This window comes from Lactuca virosa, chromosome 1 (assembly GCF_052849685.1).
Source record: "Lactuca virosa cultivar CGN04683 chromosome 1, Lactuca_virosa_CGN04683_v6, whole genome shotgun sequence".
NCBI lineage: Eukaryota > Viridiplantae > Streptophyta > Magnoliopsida > Asterales > Asteraceae > Lactuca > Lactuca virosa.
In genome coordinates, this window is record NC_136426.1 from 163,670,684 (window position 1) to 163,689,004 (window position 18,321).

Genomic DNA, 18,321 nt, shown 5'->3' on the forward strand with positions numbered 1-18,321 from the left:
AATGGACTAAAATGGTCATGTTTTATATAAATGGGCCTTATTTAGAAATTCACGGTTTCATGGGCCTAAAATGTAATTTTTGGCCTTTATGGACTTAAAATGTCATTTTTATAAAAAAATGGGTCGAAAATGTCATTTTTATCAAAATAGGCCTTTAATTGTAAACTTTCGGCCATATTGGGCCTAAAGTGTCATTTTTATCAAAAATAGACCTCTAATGTAAATTCTCGGCTAAATGGGCCAAGAATGTCATTTTTACCAAAAATGAGCCTTAATTGTAAATTCTCGGCTTAATGGGCCAAGAATGTCATTTTTAACAAAAGTTGCCCTTTTATGTCATTTTGGTAGTAATTGAGCTAAAACAAGCGTTATAATAACAAACGAGCTAATTACGTCATTTTCACTTTAATTGGGACTCGTATACTTATTACATGTTTATTAGGCCTTATTGACCCATTTACACGCTTGATGGGCCTCGTATATTCATTTCATGTTTATTGGGCCTTATACGCCCATTCACCCTCTTATTAGGCCTTACGACACATTTTATACTAATCGGGTTAATAACATTAAATATTTGACATTTTGATAAAAACAAAAGGTATTTTATCACCAATGTTTTGTAATCAAATACATACTCGAAACATTATTTAAAGCGGTACATAATGTAATACACTGTCGCGTAAATTTAGTTAAGGCTCTTGTGAGACGCGCCTTCACCCATACCTACCTAGTGTACAACCGTAAGTCCTGTAGTTATAACCAGAGTCTCCTGGAGGGAGAGCGAGAGTTTGTGTATAAATCTATACGAGGTTGACAACCCCACACCTGAGCTGTTCGCTACAGCTCAACTAGGCCAGTCTAGGGTGACAAATGTCTTACCTTAAACAAGCGACGTCTGAAGAACGTCATGACAGGCATAACAGTCATATCAAGTATGGTTAAAAAGACTCACATAGAGATTAACAAACATAATAAGTTTATGGAATACATATACTATACTTTTGATACACGTACGAGCTATTCATTTTTACAACACTTGGGTCTTATGGTTTTAAGACTACAACTCTTTTACAAGTAGAAAATATCAGATTTTCTGGGAAACAAACACTATTACATTTTACTTACAACAGAAAATATAGGATTTTTCTGGAACTTTCTCTTTATACATTTTCAAAAATATGAACACACATCCTATAATACAAGATTTGAAACAAAACTCTCAAACCATTTTTACGGAAAATATCAGATTTTCTGGTGTTTACAAATGATACAAAACTTTTCATAAAAACATGCTTATGAACTCACCAACATTATATATGTTAACGCTTTCAAAATAACTTGTATTCTCAGGGACTCGGTAAACAGGTCGGTCGTCAGGAAAATGTGGACTTTTGCTGTATTTTTGTTTCATCATTCCTTTAATATTTTGGAATGTAATTTGTGAACAACTACAATGATGTAAACCCTATATGTTGTATTATTGAATGTATGGTGATGATGTTGTCTTTGATTTATTTATATACACTGTGATGATATTACAAGATGAAGTCACCCGTCCCCGGACGTTTCCGCCGTTCTGGTTCAGGGGTGTGACAGATTGGTATAAGAGCAATGTTTATAGTGAACTGGCATATCTAATCATACAAGGTATGCAACTATAAATACATTGGGACTAAAATACTCTGAACAAAAATAAAATACATACCTATGTGTGCATTTTAGGGTACCGTCACGATAAGAAACAATAAAAGTCTTTGGAGGAATTGAACATCGCGGTTAAACCCGGACAGTTATGTAGTCATATTGGGGATAAATATAGCCTGATCAACTATATTTATTCAAAATACGACCAACATGTGCTTGGGAGTGATCGTGGTGGGAAATGAATCTAGAAACTTACCATTTAATGATCCAAATGGGTTTTAAGGAACCAAACCTAAACAATTAAAGTCCTATAGGTGTATTTCTCGCGTATCTTTCCTACACGTTCTCGCGCAAGCATCATGACCAAATTTCAGCATGGGGACCTCTTTTATCAGGCCTTGGTGGCCAATGAATGGATAGATGAAGAACCCGAAGAGATCCAGGGAGGAAACCGAGAGGTAGGACCGGAAGAATATCAAGAAATGGACTATGATGGTGGAAAATCTGACAAGGAGTCAGACGAGGAAGAGAGCATCAGAGGAATCCCGAGCAAACCCCACCCTTCAGAAGCTATACCATACTAGCACACATTACGGGAGAGCTCTACCGACTGTCTACGCTCTCTAGAAGAAGAAGTAGCCGCCCTCAAGCAACAACCCTTTGCAGCCAAAGCTAGGGCAGTTTGAGCAAAACGGAAGGAAGATGAGATCACTCGTGAGATGAGTGAATTGGCCGAACCTCCTGTGTGTTATTTCGGAATATGAGCGTCATTACACTACTCGCACTAGGTCCTAGGCTTATTAGGTATTTTGTTACAACTAATAGTAGTAAATCAAGAGAGGTGAGCCCTCTAAGAATCCTTGTAATCTGAATCAACTGAGTGTACTAATATCTATGTACTCTATTGATAGGCGTAGCATTCGTGTAATACCTACTACTACTTATCACCATAAATACATCATAGGGATGTAGGTTGAAACGTTGAGAATCATACAACAAACCGCGGAATTTTGATGTAAATATAAACAGATAGAGTACAACTTGAAATGACCATCGTTACTTACGAGCTTACTTATCATCATGCAGCAGAAAAATGTCATCCCACAGAAATAACCAGCACACCGGTGAGACGCCAATCCTATAGATAGATTCCGCTACATTCCAAGCCGCCGTAACAGCTTCCGTAACCGTTGTCGTGGCGCAACGCAACGCAAACCACACCAACAAAAATGGAAACCGTATCGACAACTCCTACCTAAGTAACAACCACGGAAACCAACGAGTGACAACTTACCAAGGCACTCCAAACCTCAAACTTAAGGGCAGGAAGAGAGAGTCTGGGAGTAAGAGAAAGGGACAGCCAACTCAAGGGCCCTCGGAGAAACAACATACGGTTGTTGTCCACGCTTCCATGACACCTACCACATCAACACCAGTGAGACCATATGCTGGAAACCTTCCAAAATGCAACAAGTGCAGTTTCCATCATAATAGAGCCTGCCGAGAGTTGCATTGCAATAGGTGCAACAAGAAGGGGCACACCGCCCGTTCCTGTAGGGCTCCGGTCCAACACACCACTCCAACCTCTGTAGCTGGAATAAAGCCAGTATGCCACAAATGCGGTGAGATGGGACATTTAAAGAGGAATTGTCCAAAAGAGACTAATGACGGGGATGCAGGAGGAATTTAACTACTGGACATGAAGAAAGAAAAAGGAACCCTACCTGGATTTTTGGTATGTCCCCAAACAACAATATTTAAGCATCAAATTTTCACGAAAAAAATCGTTGTCAAAAAAAAAACTAAGGATCCTTACACGTGAGCTATGGTGGCTTAGTGTATACGTTAGGGTCATACATAGTTGTAACTCCGCATTCTTAGAGTGAGTGATTCCGCCTTATTTCCTGTTTCTTGTTTGATTGTGGATTTAGGGCAGAATTACTCAGTCGACTGTCTTCACAACCTTAATTGTACATGACTTGTATACACCAAGCGATTATAGAGGGACCTTGTAAGATTTGCATTAGGAAATGTTCGTAGTAATAATAACAAAAATAAACCGGAAGCATCAAGGATATATATGTAAAATACGTTATCGCCTACTTAACATCTCTTACCATAAGAAGTCCAACATCATCATTCGACACAGACTGGTTTGATCCTCACTATACCAATGTCAAGCACTACAAAGAGGCATTTCCGTCTTACCCAATCGATTAACAAAACTCTTTCAACCACAACGACAAATCCCCGAACCATCTCTAGCAACTAGGCACGCTAGCACTTAGGAGAGAGGTACCACACTCCTTCCTAGCCCCACAATAATGATGGGAAGCAAGAAACAAAAGACATCAAGGGAATCCAAGAGGGTTATAAACTCCCACATATGACCACGGAGTCCCTTTGGAAACATTCCCCATGTGATAAGATGAGTTCGGAATCAACTCGACTTTTGGAACCCTTCCAGTAACCAAACCCTCGATATCACTAAGCACCAACGCAAAAGCGGATATTGCCCGATCAATAGGACGACCTAATAAGTAAGGAAATTATCAAACCAAACCGCTAACCTTAGAGTACACCCATCTAACTCTTAAGGAGGAGAAACGGATTCCCCATAGAGCAATTGAGCACTAAGAGTTAAGCAAACCCATCATCGAGGATCGATATCCCCTATTCTGAATCGACATCCCCCTCATCCAACTCTAAGAATCAAGCGAACTTCTGGAGATGGGATTCATAAGGCCGAGTTTCTCACCCTGGGAAGTTCCGGCCCTGTTTGTCAAAAAGAAGGACGGATCCTTCAGAATGTGCATTGAATATCGGGAGTTGAACAAGCTCACCATAAAGAACCGATACCCACTCCCTCAGATTGATGATCTATTCGACCAACTTCAAGGAGCCAGTTATTTTTACAAAATAGATCTGAGGTCCGGTTATCATCAGCTCCGAGTCCGGGATGAAGATTTCCCCAAAACTGCTTTCCAAACTCGGTATGGCCATTATGAATTCGTTGTTATGCCTTTCGGTCTAACGCATGCTCCCGCAGCATTTATGGACCTCGTGAACCGAGTTTGCTGCCCATTCCTAGACAACTTTGTAATTGATTTCATCGATGACATACTCGTCTACTCTCGGAACAAGAAAGAACATGGTCAGCACCTACGATGGGTTTTGGAGGCATTGAAGCCGGAGAATGCCGCGAATGAAGCATTGTGTGGAATGGATAAGAATCTTGAGGTCAAAGAAGACGGAGCTTACTATTTCGTGAGTCAAAATCTGGATTCCCCAAAGGCTTCACGAATATTTCACCATCTTCAAAGTTTTTCAGACTTCCTTGACTCTTTAACATCGATCGGGGCATTGTAACTTGACGACCCATTGCTAGAGCAAGTTCCACATCTGTCATAGCAAGACAATCATAGTAATTGTCGATGAACAACTTTATATGTGCAAACCCAATCAGAAAGTCTTCTTTGCTTGTCATTTGAAGCTTCGAAACATCCACCCCTTTCAATATCCTTGCAACACTGATGAGATCATTAAGATTCATCAGTGGAAAATATGCTATGGAGAAGTCGAATGCAACGTTGCTAGCTCGAACAACATGGAATCGAAAATTATGAAATATCCCTTCAAATAAAACATATTTTGAGATATTAAGAACTCTCACAATCTTCACCAATGACCAAATCTCCTCTTCCTTTTTTCCCAAAACAACATGAAATTTGAGCTTTAGCCTCTTGAATTCTTCATTATCTTCAAATTTATGAACAATCTGACATTGAGTTGACATGAACATCATCTCATTGATTGGAAAATCCAACTGATTAAAATCAGTGTTTTCAGTATCATATCTCCTTTTAGGAACTTTTTCAAACTCATGCATAACACCACTAAAAACTGAAGCTTCGATGGTCTCATAACAATAAAGCTTCGTCGGATCACCCTTCTAAAGACCAGGAGGATCACTCTGTCTTTGTTGAAGAATACTTTGTAATTGTCTTTGCCTCTCCATTTCTTTTTCTAAGGCCATCTTCTTTTCTTCTACAGTTGGTTCAGTCATGATCCCCTTTCATTTACCTTCTATTTCTTCTGTTGATGGAGGTGGCTTCGAACTTGATCCACCAACATATGAACCAATAACAACACCTTTAGTTAAAACCTTCAAAGTCACGGTAGTTGAAGTAGTGGACATAGACATTGGAAACGAAGTATGAAGTTGTGTGGTCATTACTTTACTAACAACCTTCCCTTAAACCAAATCCTTTGATGCACCAACACCCTTTTCTCCCCCTTGCACCCCTGTGGAAATAGGTGGGGAAGCCGTGGGCATCAAAGTGACAAACTTCAACAGAGGATCAAGATTAGCTTTCAGATGAGACTTCAACGAAGAAAACATTTGAGATAATGATTCTTGAGAAATCGAAGAAGAAGGAGAAATATCAAGTTTCGAAATCAACTCCTTCAATCCTCCGAGTAAGTCTTGCAGATGAGCAAAATCCTTCAAATCAGACTCAGACTTCAAATCAAAATTGGTGAGAAGAGAATTATTAAACTCAACAAGCTTCGAAACAATATCAACAACTATATCAACCTTAGTATGAAGATTGGAATAGTTCTGACCCACTTTTGTAACTTCTTCGTCATTTCTTTACAAATCTCTTTAATCGTGAAATTAACATCCTCCTTGACCTTCTTAACAACTTCAACAAAGAGAAGATGACGTTCTTTGGTAACAACCTTCAATTCCTTAATCACACCATTAAATGAATCAGATTGTTGTTTCTACCTCGCTTCATGTTTCGTTTCGATATGTTCCATAATGTTTTTCAATCGAAATTCTTGAGCTTTAAGCATGACATCAACCTCTATGCCAAACACAGTATTCCTAATCCCAACATCAGATTGAAATTGAAGTAAAGAACTTAACTTCCTGTTTAATATCTTGAACTACTTACTAGACATAAACATGTGATCTAGAATGTTTTATTCCTGAGGATGAAACTGAATGTCAGCAAACGAAACCATAAAATCATCATCATCTTGTCTAGCATCCGAAGTAGATTTTGGACCATCAGTGGATTGTGAAGGAAACAACGAAGTGATGAGTAGATTGAGAATATCTTGATAAATAAGTGAAGTTGTAGATTTAGGTAAGGATGTACAAATCGATGAGTGAAATGGTGGTAGAGAAGTTGAAGTATCAATACCAGTGGATTCGAATATTGATGAAACAATTATATAAATTGGATTCGTGATAGTAGAGACATTCGAAACACCTTGGGCTTGAGAAGTCGACACCTCATCACCTATACCGACATTTACGTCCATATTAGATATGTTTGCAATGATGCCTGAAGTTCGCACCTCCTCCATATTGGACTCAACAAGCAAAACTTCGGGTGGTATGACTGTAGTCTGCTCAGGGATGGATAAATTCGAGAGATCACCCAGATTAGTGGTTGTGTCCATATTATATGTTTCCATATTTCCACCAAGACATCCAGTCGCCTCGAAAGTCGACTTGACTGGAGAGTCCCTCTGAGGTGATGAAAAGCCCATATCATCATGGTGAAGTGGAGACTGAGACTTGCCACTATTTTCAAAATAGGTTTCAAGAACTACCTCATCCATTGGATCTTTGACATTCTTTGATTTCTCTGTAAGCTTCTTCACCATTTCTTCAGCTTGACATTTCTTCGAAGCAGGAGAAACCGGATTAGGAATTTCACGAATCTTAACACCCTTTCGAATGATTTGAGGTTTGTGAATCCTCTTCGATAGAGAAACACCCTTGGGTGAAGAAAAGACTTCTCATGAACCTATAGGACAATAGGCCTTTCTGGTGAATGACGATGCCTATGTGCCATTTTCTTCAACCTTTTGAGAACACCAGACTTCGAAGGGACAACTTCCTTTGCAGGTTCTTTAGGTTCAGGAACTGAAACAGGCTTTGTAACTTCCTTCTTAGTAGGAACAGGATCAGGCTTCGATGGACTATCCTTGACAACCTTCTTTGAACCCTTGCTTCATTTGAAAGACCCTACAATCCCCTTTGGTAAAAGAAATCATGTTTCGATAGAAGGATTGATTGTATGAAGATAAGCTGCAAGGACGGGATCAGTTGGATCAACTTTGCGAAGCATTGCATATGGTATCCTTGCAACATTGGGAAAAACCTCCGAATCATCTTCCACTAACTTGGGATGTTGATACAAGACAAAATCAGCCTTAGGAACATCAATGGGAACCATGATACCTTCCTTTTCGTACACATACTTCAAAACCAGACTCCAATAACGAGCACAAGATACTCCATTCACAACATTTGTGTGATCAATATTGTTTCCATATTGTTTCCAAACTCCTGCCACAATTGAGTTGCATAATCCACTTGAAGATCATAGTACAACCCATCAACCATCGCATACACCTCAAATTTTGCTTTATCCAACCCAACATTTCGACCTGTCAAGCATCGAAGAAAAATACCAAATAAAAAGTTCCAGACGCAGGTTAGGGATGATTTCTTGAAATCACTGATGTTGGTTAGTGGAGGTTAATGACCGATTTCATTAAACATATGAACAACATGTTCATTCGTAACGTCATTGAAAGGTTCGACGTTAGGAATATTCAAGATTTGGGCAAATTGCTTCTTGGACAGTTTGTACTTCTTCTCATTAGTAAGTTGGAAAGTAACCACCTTGATCGTCTTGTTGAATAAAACAGTTGATCCGGCTAACGGTAAATGTCTTTGGAAGAGAGAATGAAGTCGACATCACTATAGACAACACCGAGTGATTCAACGCAACTATGAGCATCTTCAACTCTTCTGGATACTTGCACACATCAAGTTGAAACCTGTAATTTGTGCTTTGGATCTTCAACAGAGGTTGAGATGTGGCATCGTCGGTCGTTTGAGAAGGATCAACATTCACGTTAGTAGCCGCCATTGTTAGGGTTTGAAGGTTTGAGAGAACAAGATCGTATAAGGAAAGAGAATTGGGGAAAAACTTAAGTCTGATCGTGTAAAGTTGGAAAGAGATGACCCTAAAACCCTTTTATACGTAAAACCCAAGTTTGAATTTGAAGTGGTTAAGCATTAAAATCATGCCACGTGTTTCCTTGAAAATCGAGCCTATAGCCGTAAAAGTAGCCACGTCTGAAAAGTGATGAGTACTTTGTCCTTGAAAACCGGAAAGCAACCAAACCGTCACATCAAACACTCTTTTCGCTTGCCCCAAGTGGATAAGAACCGTCAATGATCCTTCGGCATGGAGGCTGGGCGCTTTTTCTTTTGGGTTTAGAAGCGAAGTCATTTGCCAGACTTTTCGAAATCTTCAGCCTGAGTTGGTATTACTCAGAACCTCAAGGATTTCAGTGCGTGCAATAGTGTGCCAAATAATAAGATGAGAACAAAATAAGAAAAATTTAGTTCTGTGATGTCAATTAAATAATCGACATGAAGGCAGTAAGATCCCGGGCAAAAATCGCTTCGTTCTACATCAAGAGAGATGTTGAACAACTTGTGTGGTTTCCCGTGAATTACTATAGAATATAACAGGGATGGGTAATTGGGTTGATTGTTTGATGTTTAAACATAATAATTATATTATTGTGGGTTGAAAACCCTATGTACTCACTAGGTTTCCCAAACTGACCCACTCAGTTTATTTGTATCACATGTGTCGATATGCAGCTACATTACACTGAAAGATTAAGGAGATGTAAATCACTAGTGTAAATGAACGTAAGGTCTTTTTATGCTTATGTTTCTGTATTAACGATGACATCCCAATGTTTTAAAATGAATAAAATACATTTCTTCGGAAATACTTTTTATAATGTATTTATCATGTTTTTCTGGGAACAAAATTCCGCAAGATTGTTCTTTAAAAAGGATACTCTGATTTTAAAATAAGCATTAATAAAATTTTTAAAATGACCATGAATTTGGGGTTGTCACAGTTGGTATCAGAGCATTAGTTTAAGTAAAGTAGGAATAAGGATTTATTTCTAGACTTAAACTTAGAATGCTAAGCGATGATCGTGAGGGGTGTGTCTAATATATTTTAGGAAGTACACCTGAATAGACACAAACACTAGCTTATTTAGGCAATATGCCTAACATGCTTTATATGCTAAATTATTTGTGATGATTTATGATGCTATGTTGGATCGGATCTACGGTCTATTGCTGACTAGATTTGGAAACTTTATGTGTTCAGATTTCTAAACGTTTAATTACGGTATTAGAACTGGCATGTAACTTTTCAGAGTTATAAGGGGATTTACACGTCGATCGTAAATAAAATATTTCATATCTTAATTCTCGTCGTTACACATCAGACGTCTGATTTGGTGTATAGATCGAAATGGCAAGAACCCAAAACGGAATTGGAAACGCGAATGGAAATAGGAATCAGCAGCCTCAACCCCAAGTGATTGAGCAAGCACCTGTAGCAGCATCTGCACCTCAGCCAATCATGATGGCTGGAGTGCAAGCAATGGGCCAGATGATGTTGGATCTCCAGATGGAGGAGACAAGGCGTTTACTTCAACAGAATCGAGAAAAACCGACGATGACTGTTAAACAACCCGAACTGAATGACGGGCAGTCGGAAGAAGGAAACTACAGTAGGACCGTTGGTCAAGCTGAGCCGCCATTAGTTAGAAGGAATAACCAATATGGAGGAAATGACGGACGTGGATGCAAGTACAAGGATTTCATGGCATCCAAACCATTGTGTTTTTCTGGAAGCCCAACACCGGTGGAAGTTATGGATTGGATCTCCGAGATGGAGACAATGTTTGAGAGTTGCGACTGTAGCAACAAAAAAGGACCGCTCTCACAGTTCCCCTGTTAAAGTTTGGAGTACTGAGTTGGTGGAAGCTACTAGCTGATACGATGCCCAAGGGTGAAGCAAGCAAGATGTCTTAGGAAGATTTCCTGGTGCAACTAAAAATACAGTACTACTCTGAGCAGGATCTTCTGGAGATAAACAATTTGTTCCAGAATCTAAAGAAGGGAAGGATGAGTGTCACCGAGTATTCTGCAAGTTTTACGGAGAAGATGAAGCTTGTTCCTTACCTAGTTCCAACTGAACTCTCCACGGTCAACAAGTTTGCCAATGGATTACTAGCAGACTTTGGTCCAATGGTTAAACAAGCAACCACTTTGAAAGCCGCTGTCTGGGTAGCCAGGAATGTTGAGACCCAGATAAAGCAAAAGGGTCTAAAGATAGATGAATTTGACGAGAAGAGGAAGTTTGAAGGCTCTTCAAAGTCCAACAAGGAGAGCAAATTTTCAAAGTCTAGAGGAGGAGGAGGAGGTGAAGCAAGATGGTGCGATAAGTGTAAGAAGAAACACTTGGGAAAATGTGGTGAAGAGGTGACATGTTTCAAGTGTGGAAAGTCTGGGCATTACACCAACGAGTGCACATTCAACAAGAAGGTATGTTTCGTATGTAACAAGGAAGGGCATATTTCTATAGATTGCCCAAAGAAAAATGAAGCAGCAAGGCCAAATGCACCGCCAAAGCCAAGGGCATTCCACATGATCCTCGACAAAGTAGATAACAACGCAAGGAATCAGAAGTGAGGACTTTATATCCAAAGATCAAAATGTGAGGTAGCCATGCAGATAGTATCCGGTTGTGTAGCCTATTAGAGGAATAGTATAGGTTAAACTTGAACATATGTGTAATCGTTTGAAGAAGTAATATAAACCTTGGTTTTCTTATCTGGTGTGTTAAGTTGTTATGTGATTTTCTTTTATGGTGAATTGGAAAACTACGAGACAATACTTGGGACGAGTATAAGTAGGTGTGAATGGTAGTAGAGGCCTATACTACCGGCAGCACATAACTCACGCTTGGATCAGGGAAAGTCACAAGGTTACCAAGGCACTAGTAATTGATTCTGTTTTTTCATGTCTTTCGTTACCATCGTTTCGGTAATGACTAAGAAGATGATTGTTAATCTGACCCTAGTGGTCATATAAAATCGAGTCCAACTAAGATGAGTATGTTACGTGGTTCAAAGAACCAAGATCGATGTAGCATCTGACTTAAGCCAGGAGATTCAAGTAAAAGATAATCAGAGCGATCAATAAAAGTATCACAACCGTTGTTAACGTAAGAAGCTTGTAGCTAGAAGTGCTACATGCTAGAATGTGATTATATCACATAAGAACATGAAGGAAGGTATATTTCGTTCTGGAATTTGATTCTAGAAGACCTAAGTCTAAGTGTTGTATCATACGACGAGATGTCATCAGAACATGTCCTATCGGTCTGTTACGGTAATCGAAGTAAATAACTTATCTTAATCTAAGTATGTTTAAGAAGGAGGAGGAGTCTCCAATAAGGATTGAGTTTGTAACTAGAAGGTTACGATTGAAAGTCCAACAAAGGATAAAGAGCGGGTGCAAGATTGCGCATCGCCAACAGTCAAGGAGTCCTAGAGTTAGATACTCATTTGAAAGGACATAAGGGTTACGATTACCACCTAGGATGGTATGAGTGGAAAAAGATAGTGAGAAGCGATGGGCCAAGCGATGGCCCCTGAATCTAGAGCCGCTTGGCCCCGTTATCTAGCAGAGTATAGATGACAACCATGGACTACTCTAGACAGTCCAGTAGAACACTAGTAGGCTCGTAACCTGTAGGTGTTGTGAACGATGTGTTCACCCAGTGTACTCTAAAAACCCATTGACATGTATTGCGGGTGGACTCCCTACAATAATATTGTCAACAAGTGAGATAAACCCTAGCAGCTATGAACTTAGCGCTTATTGGATGAACCTTGGCAACTATGGACTTAGTGTCTGTTATATAAACCCTGACAATGATGGACTTCGTGCTTATTCCTTAGGACAATCCTTAGGAACGAATGAATGAAGAATAGTTGATTCTTAGGGTAGATCCTTAAGAGTAAAGAAGATAACGGGGATGGGTAATTTGGTTGATTGTTTGATGTTTAAACATAATAATTATATTATTGTGGGTTGAAAACCCTATGTACTCACCAGGTTTCCGACCTGACCCACTCAGTTTATTTGTATCACATGTGTCGTTATGAAGCTACATTACACTGAGAGATTAAGGAGATGTGAATCACTAGTGTAAATGAATGTTAGGTCTGTTTATGCTTATGTTTTTGTATTAAAAATGACATCCCAAAGTTTTAAAATGAATAAACTACATTTCTTCGGAAATGCTTTGATAATGTATTTATCATGTTTTTTTAGGAACAAAGTTCCGCAACATTGTTTTTAAAAAATGATACTCTGATTTTAAAATAAGCATAAATAAATTTTTTTAAAATGACCGTGAATTTAGGGATGTCACAGGAATCTAGTTGTGACCAACGATTAGAATGTTATCATTCATATGTTCTTAGCTTTATGTGATAAAATGTAAGTAATATGTGAATTATTACTTGAAATATGTGTTATTATGTGCTATTATATGTATTGCATATGATATGTTTAAAGGGTGAGTGTCATGATTACTCACTAAGCCCTAAGCTTACAATTGATAATTTATGTTTTTAGTTGCAGGTCCTTCAGGTTCAGAAGACAAGTAGCCGACATCATTAGGATTTATGTACTTTCTCGAAGGGGTAAGGCATCTATTTAAATGTTCTTTATTACATTATGGTTTTCAAAACATGATTTACTTTCCGCAATTTTATTATGTTTATGTTGATACGTTGCGATAAGATAACTTTATGATTTGCTATTGATTATAAGTAAAACCTTTTGAAAAAAATTATACTCTGATTTCAAAAATAATTATAGTTGGATTTTGGGATGTTAAAAGTTGGTATCAGAGCAATGGTTTGAGAGAATTAAATATACTATTAGTGTGTTTAGACTCAAACTACTACGAAGTTACTAAAAAGAATTATTTTTATAAGTAAAGCTAAGTAAAAAGGGGTCTATTTTAAAAATATAATTGAAGAAAACTGATATATGCCTTGGAGAAGAGAATGCAGATTGTCCAATCATCTGAGCTCCATGGTTAGTCAGCATGTTTAAGTGATATGATATCTAATGATTTATCTGATGAAACCGACTTATGTGCTTTACTTGATGATTATATGCAATCCATATGTGCTTTTATGATTGGGTCTAATTAGTTCCATCTAGGAAGCATGTAATTTTCCTTCCATGATTATGCATGCTAGTAAATAGACTAAGGAGCTTATCAGGATAATGTGCCAGAATTGCTTGTGCTTGTTAGATTAGTTGCTTGAATGTTGATTTGCTGAAATCTATATCGGAATTAATTAACTTTTAAATGAATGCATTAATATTGCGTGCCCTAGAATTAAATACTCTAAGATTGTCTGGTTCTGTCCTATTGCACATCTCTTGTTTCAGTCCAACTGTTGTAGTGCAGGACCTCTCAGTCGAAGGACTACTTGATTCTATATGCATGTAGTTAGTATTTGTAAGATAGTTAATTGATGTTGATAGAAGTTTCTTCCTAGTGGGATTGCAGTATGAGATAGAATATATGGTTAGAGATATACTAGAAACATAAGTGGTGTATGGTCATCTGAGCACGTGTATATATGATTAGAACGTTAAGTATTAGTAATAATTAGTGACTTGGGAACCTTTTGACAATTTTGGGGACGAGTACGAATAGGTGTGGAAGGTACTATGGGATCGTACTACCGAAATCACAAGATCCATACAGGGATCAAGAATAGTAAAAGGTTACTAAGGAATTGATAGATGGTAAATAATGTGGTATGATGTTATAGTTCATTTATAGCATGTTTTTGTCTCTATCGGGCTTATGGACCTAATGGCTTGGGTCTGAGTATTGTAGGCATGCACCAGTTATTCGAGTATGAGGTCGTATAGACCTAGTTCTAGGTAGTATCAGCTTGAGTCACAGGATGTAAAGAAAAAGTGATCGTGATGTTTAAAAGGAGGATTGCAAGTTTTGTCAAGGATGATCATCCGAGGACTTAGGTTTTCATTTTCTACGACCGAGTTATATTTTTTTGGACCCATGAAGTCGATGGAGAATAGATTGAATACCTATTAGTTGTTATATAGAAGTGAAGGGATATTAAATATTAGATTGTTCTTTCGTTTCGGCGGTTGTGGTGGACACACCAGGTCACGAGTCGAGTCTTCAACCAAATTTAGAGAATATTGGGTGTTCATGATGTAGGTGGAGTTTATGATTCCAGGGTTCGGAAGGGAGGTCTAGTTGAGGAAGAGAGAATTGGTGCATGGTCAGGCACTACTAACAATTGAGAGATTCAAGACAATCTATCGTCATCAATAGACCAGGGAAGTCATGGTTAATGCATTAGGTATGGAAGATGAACAGAGGGATTTGTTTGCATACATTTCAAAGTGCTTTGAATGTCGTTAGGAGGATATTGCAACAGATACTATAAGTAAAGTGACAAGGAAGTGTAAATATCTTCACAATCAACTAAATAAGGACGACAATAATGTGGGACCTAACACCTATCGAGGTGGGCAGTTTGTTTTGTGACGATGGTGGCCAGTTATAATTTTTTCAGTGCTCGAGTTGGTTAGTGAAATTAGACTGAATATGATATTGTCTTATTCGGCCAAATCGTGAGCATGTTGTGCAATGAGATCGCTTGTTGATTAGAAAGAGTTTCATCTTTCCTTGGGGACATTCATGCAGACTTTCAGTTGTCATACGACCATGCCGAATTGAGTTATATAGAGTCAGAATTTTGTCTTAGCCCTATTATCTGTTCTTTTTTGATGTGGTTCTAGGGCGAAACTGATTATTCGAAGGACTATGTAAATTCGATGTTAGGAAAACTCTTTGAAAATCAAGGGTGTTAATTATTGGTTGAGTTGGTTCCGGACTTTGATAATGTAGATGAAAATTGGTGGTAGTTCGAACCCTAAGTGGGGGAGAAATGGATATCCAGATTAGTGATTCGAATGACAGTTTGATTTGCGGTTTCAGTATCATGGTTCAGGAGAGTTTTCAGTTCGAGTATGTAGAATGGTTGGTTCAAATTTATTGATCCTTTAAGTGAGAGCAGGATGTTCTTATTGGATTAAGGTGTCTTAGCCAATAACTAAATTGGTATATTACCTAGAAGCAAACTCCTATTTGGGTTGCCCTCATAACAAGTAACTCAATAACATGGCCTTTGGAGATAGAGGCTGATTTGTTAATTTATTATATGATTACTGAATTAATTGGGAATTGAAATAAATGATTTATTAATATATTATATGATTAATATATTAATTTGAAATTGTAATAATTAATTAAGAATTAATCAGAAATTAGTTAGAATTAATTTTTGGTTAATTTGAATTAATTGAAAGTGCAAGGAGTTAAGATGTAAATGTTCAATAGTTGATCAAGAGGGAATTCCAGAACCTTCCTAACCTTGGACGGTTTTGATAGGAATCTTTAGGTTTTCTGGAATATTCCTTATAGATAACTAAGGAGTTGTATAATTGCCTAATTCAAGATATTATTATTATTATATTTAAATTAGGGTTATCTAAGGTTTCCTATATTAATTATAAATAGAGCCCATTGGCCTATTGTTTTTGTGAACTTCTCCTTACTCTCATAGAGTCGGAATTTTGCTCTTGCCTCCTCTCTCCTCGAGTCTTCTATTTACTAGGGTTTTGGTGCTTGCTTTCCAAGGAACCTAAAGAGAATTTTGGTGTTATTATTTACTACAATAATCAAAAGGTATGTAACCCTAAATCTATATGAATTTCAATTTTCATAGCCTTCCCTTAGGGTTTATTGATGTTTATAGATGATTTCTATCAACCGAGAAAACATAGATCCATTCTAGGTTGCATGTGGACTTAAGGGTTAAGTGTTTTTCCGCTAAATGTGATTTTTTTATAACCTAGAAACCCATCAGTTTTCATCAGATTGATCATGGTTACAAGTTTATAAAGTGTATCTATTAAGGGTTTCTATTGGATTTCCATCTAAGTATCAGAAGGAATGCATGAATCTATCATATCACGGGTACAACTCAGGTAACTAAATGGGATTATGTCTATCGAGTATTTCTCCTTAGGAGGGTATTTTTGTAATGGAGCAGATGGATACCATGAGTAATGTGTTGAAGTTAGCATGCGAGAGTTACAGGGAAACTCGTCTTTGCAAATGGATCAGTATAGGAGTGACATGGTTTTTCATGAGCAAACAGTCCGATCACCAAGGTTTTATATTAGAATTTTAGGACTAGGTTAGCTCGCAAAAAGGATTGTTTATCTATTGCCAAGGATTGGAAATTGGATATCAGTTTCAGAAATGGATATGTACGCTTTTTTCATTTTATGTTATAATTAGGTATTGTTGGATATAATTCCAAGATGACGAATGTGGAATATCAAGAACAATCAAGAATCAATCACCATCATATGCAAGTAATCTGATAAAGGTTTTTGTGTATATTGATTATAACATTAACGTACAGAGAAAAACCTAATATGGTAAAAAGCTTACCTCAAAGGCTAACCTAATGATTATTTGTACGGAACAATAAATATATTCCATAAATATCAAATCAGTGCCTTCATATAAAATCAATGCCTTAGAAGAGCTCGATGAAGAACTTCTACTGTAAAGGCGCCGTAGGGAATCATACAATGATTAACCCTAAAAAGGCTTCCTAAAATAACCAAATATGCCAAATCAGTTTCAATATCTAAAATACTCAACAATCTCCCCTAGATGGTGAAAGGACGATATGTAGTTGAACCATTGAACAAGGTGAACACGAACTACGAAAAGAGAAGTTCAAGTGGAACTAAAGATGTGCCTAGTGACACATCTTCTATGCAAAACCAAACTCCAGTCGGAAAGCCAAAAACGAAGCCAAACATGAACAAATCCTCAGAACAGTTCGCAGTTCAGAAACGTCAAAGGAATGCAAGATACAGCAAAAATCTCAAGGAAAGAAAGCAATTATGGCAATCAAGGAATCCCAACTATGTCCATAAGGAAAAATCCTCTGATTCCAATCCAAATGTGAACATCTATCCACATGCGAAACACAGGGGTTCTTCGCAAAGCCGGTCTCAGATTCCTCAGGCTTCTAAACAATAAGTTTTCCAAAAATCTATGTTTCAAAATCAAGCGTTGCCTGTGGAGAAAACAAAAACTCACAATCTGCTAAAACATCGAAAGATGTAAAAGCCAAAGGAAAGATGGTTTCAGAGCCGAAAGTCCCTATCAAGGAATCTGAAACTAATTCAAAGAAAGCAGGGAGGCAATTTGCTAAACAACAAATCCAATATAGAAAAAAGTAAAATCCTCAAAAGATACGAACCTCAAAGACAATAGGATAATCGTTTCAAAATAACAAAGAAAGATAAAATAACCTTAATAAAAAGAACTTATTTGGTTGATCCCTCTGCTACTTTTCCCACTTCTGTAAAAACCTCACGAGGGCCCAAACAACTTTGGGTTCCTAAATCTGCTTGATATGCGCAGTTAATACGTGACGAGTAGTTCGACTCAGAATGGTATATCGATAGTGGTTGCTCACGTCACATGACAAGTAGCAAGGAGGAACTGCGAGTATATAGAGCACTAAAGGATGGTGGAAGAGTGAAGTTTGGCTATAACTCACTTAGAGATATAAAAGGTTATGGGATGATCACGA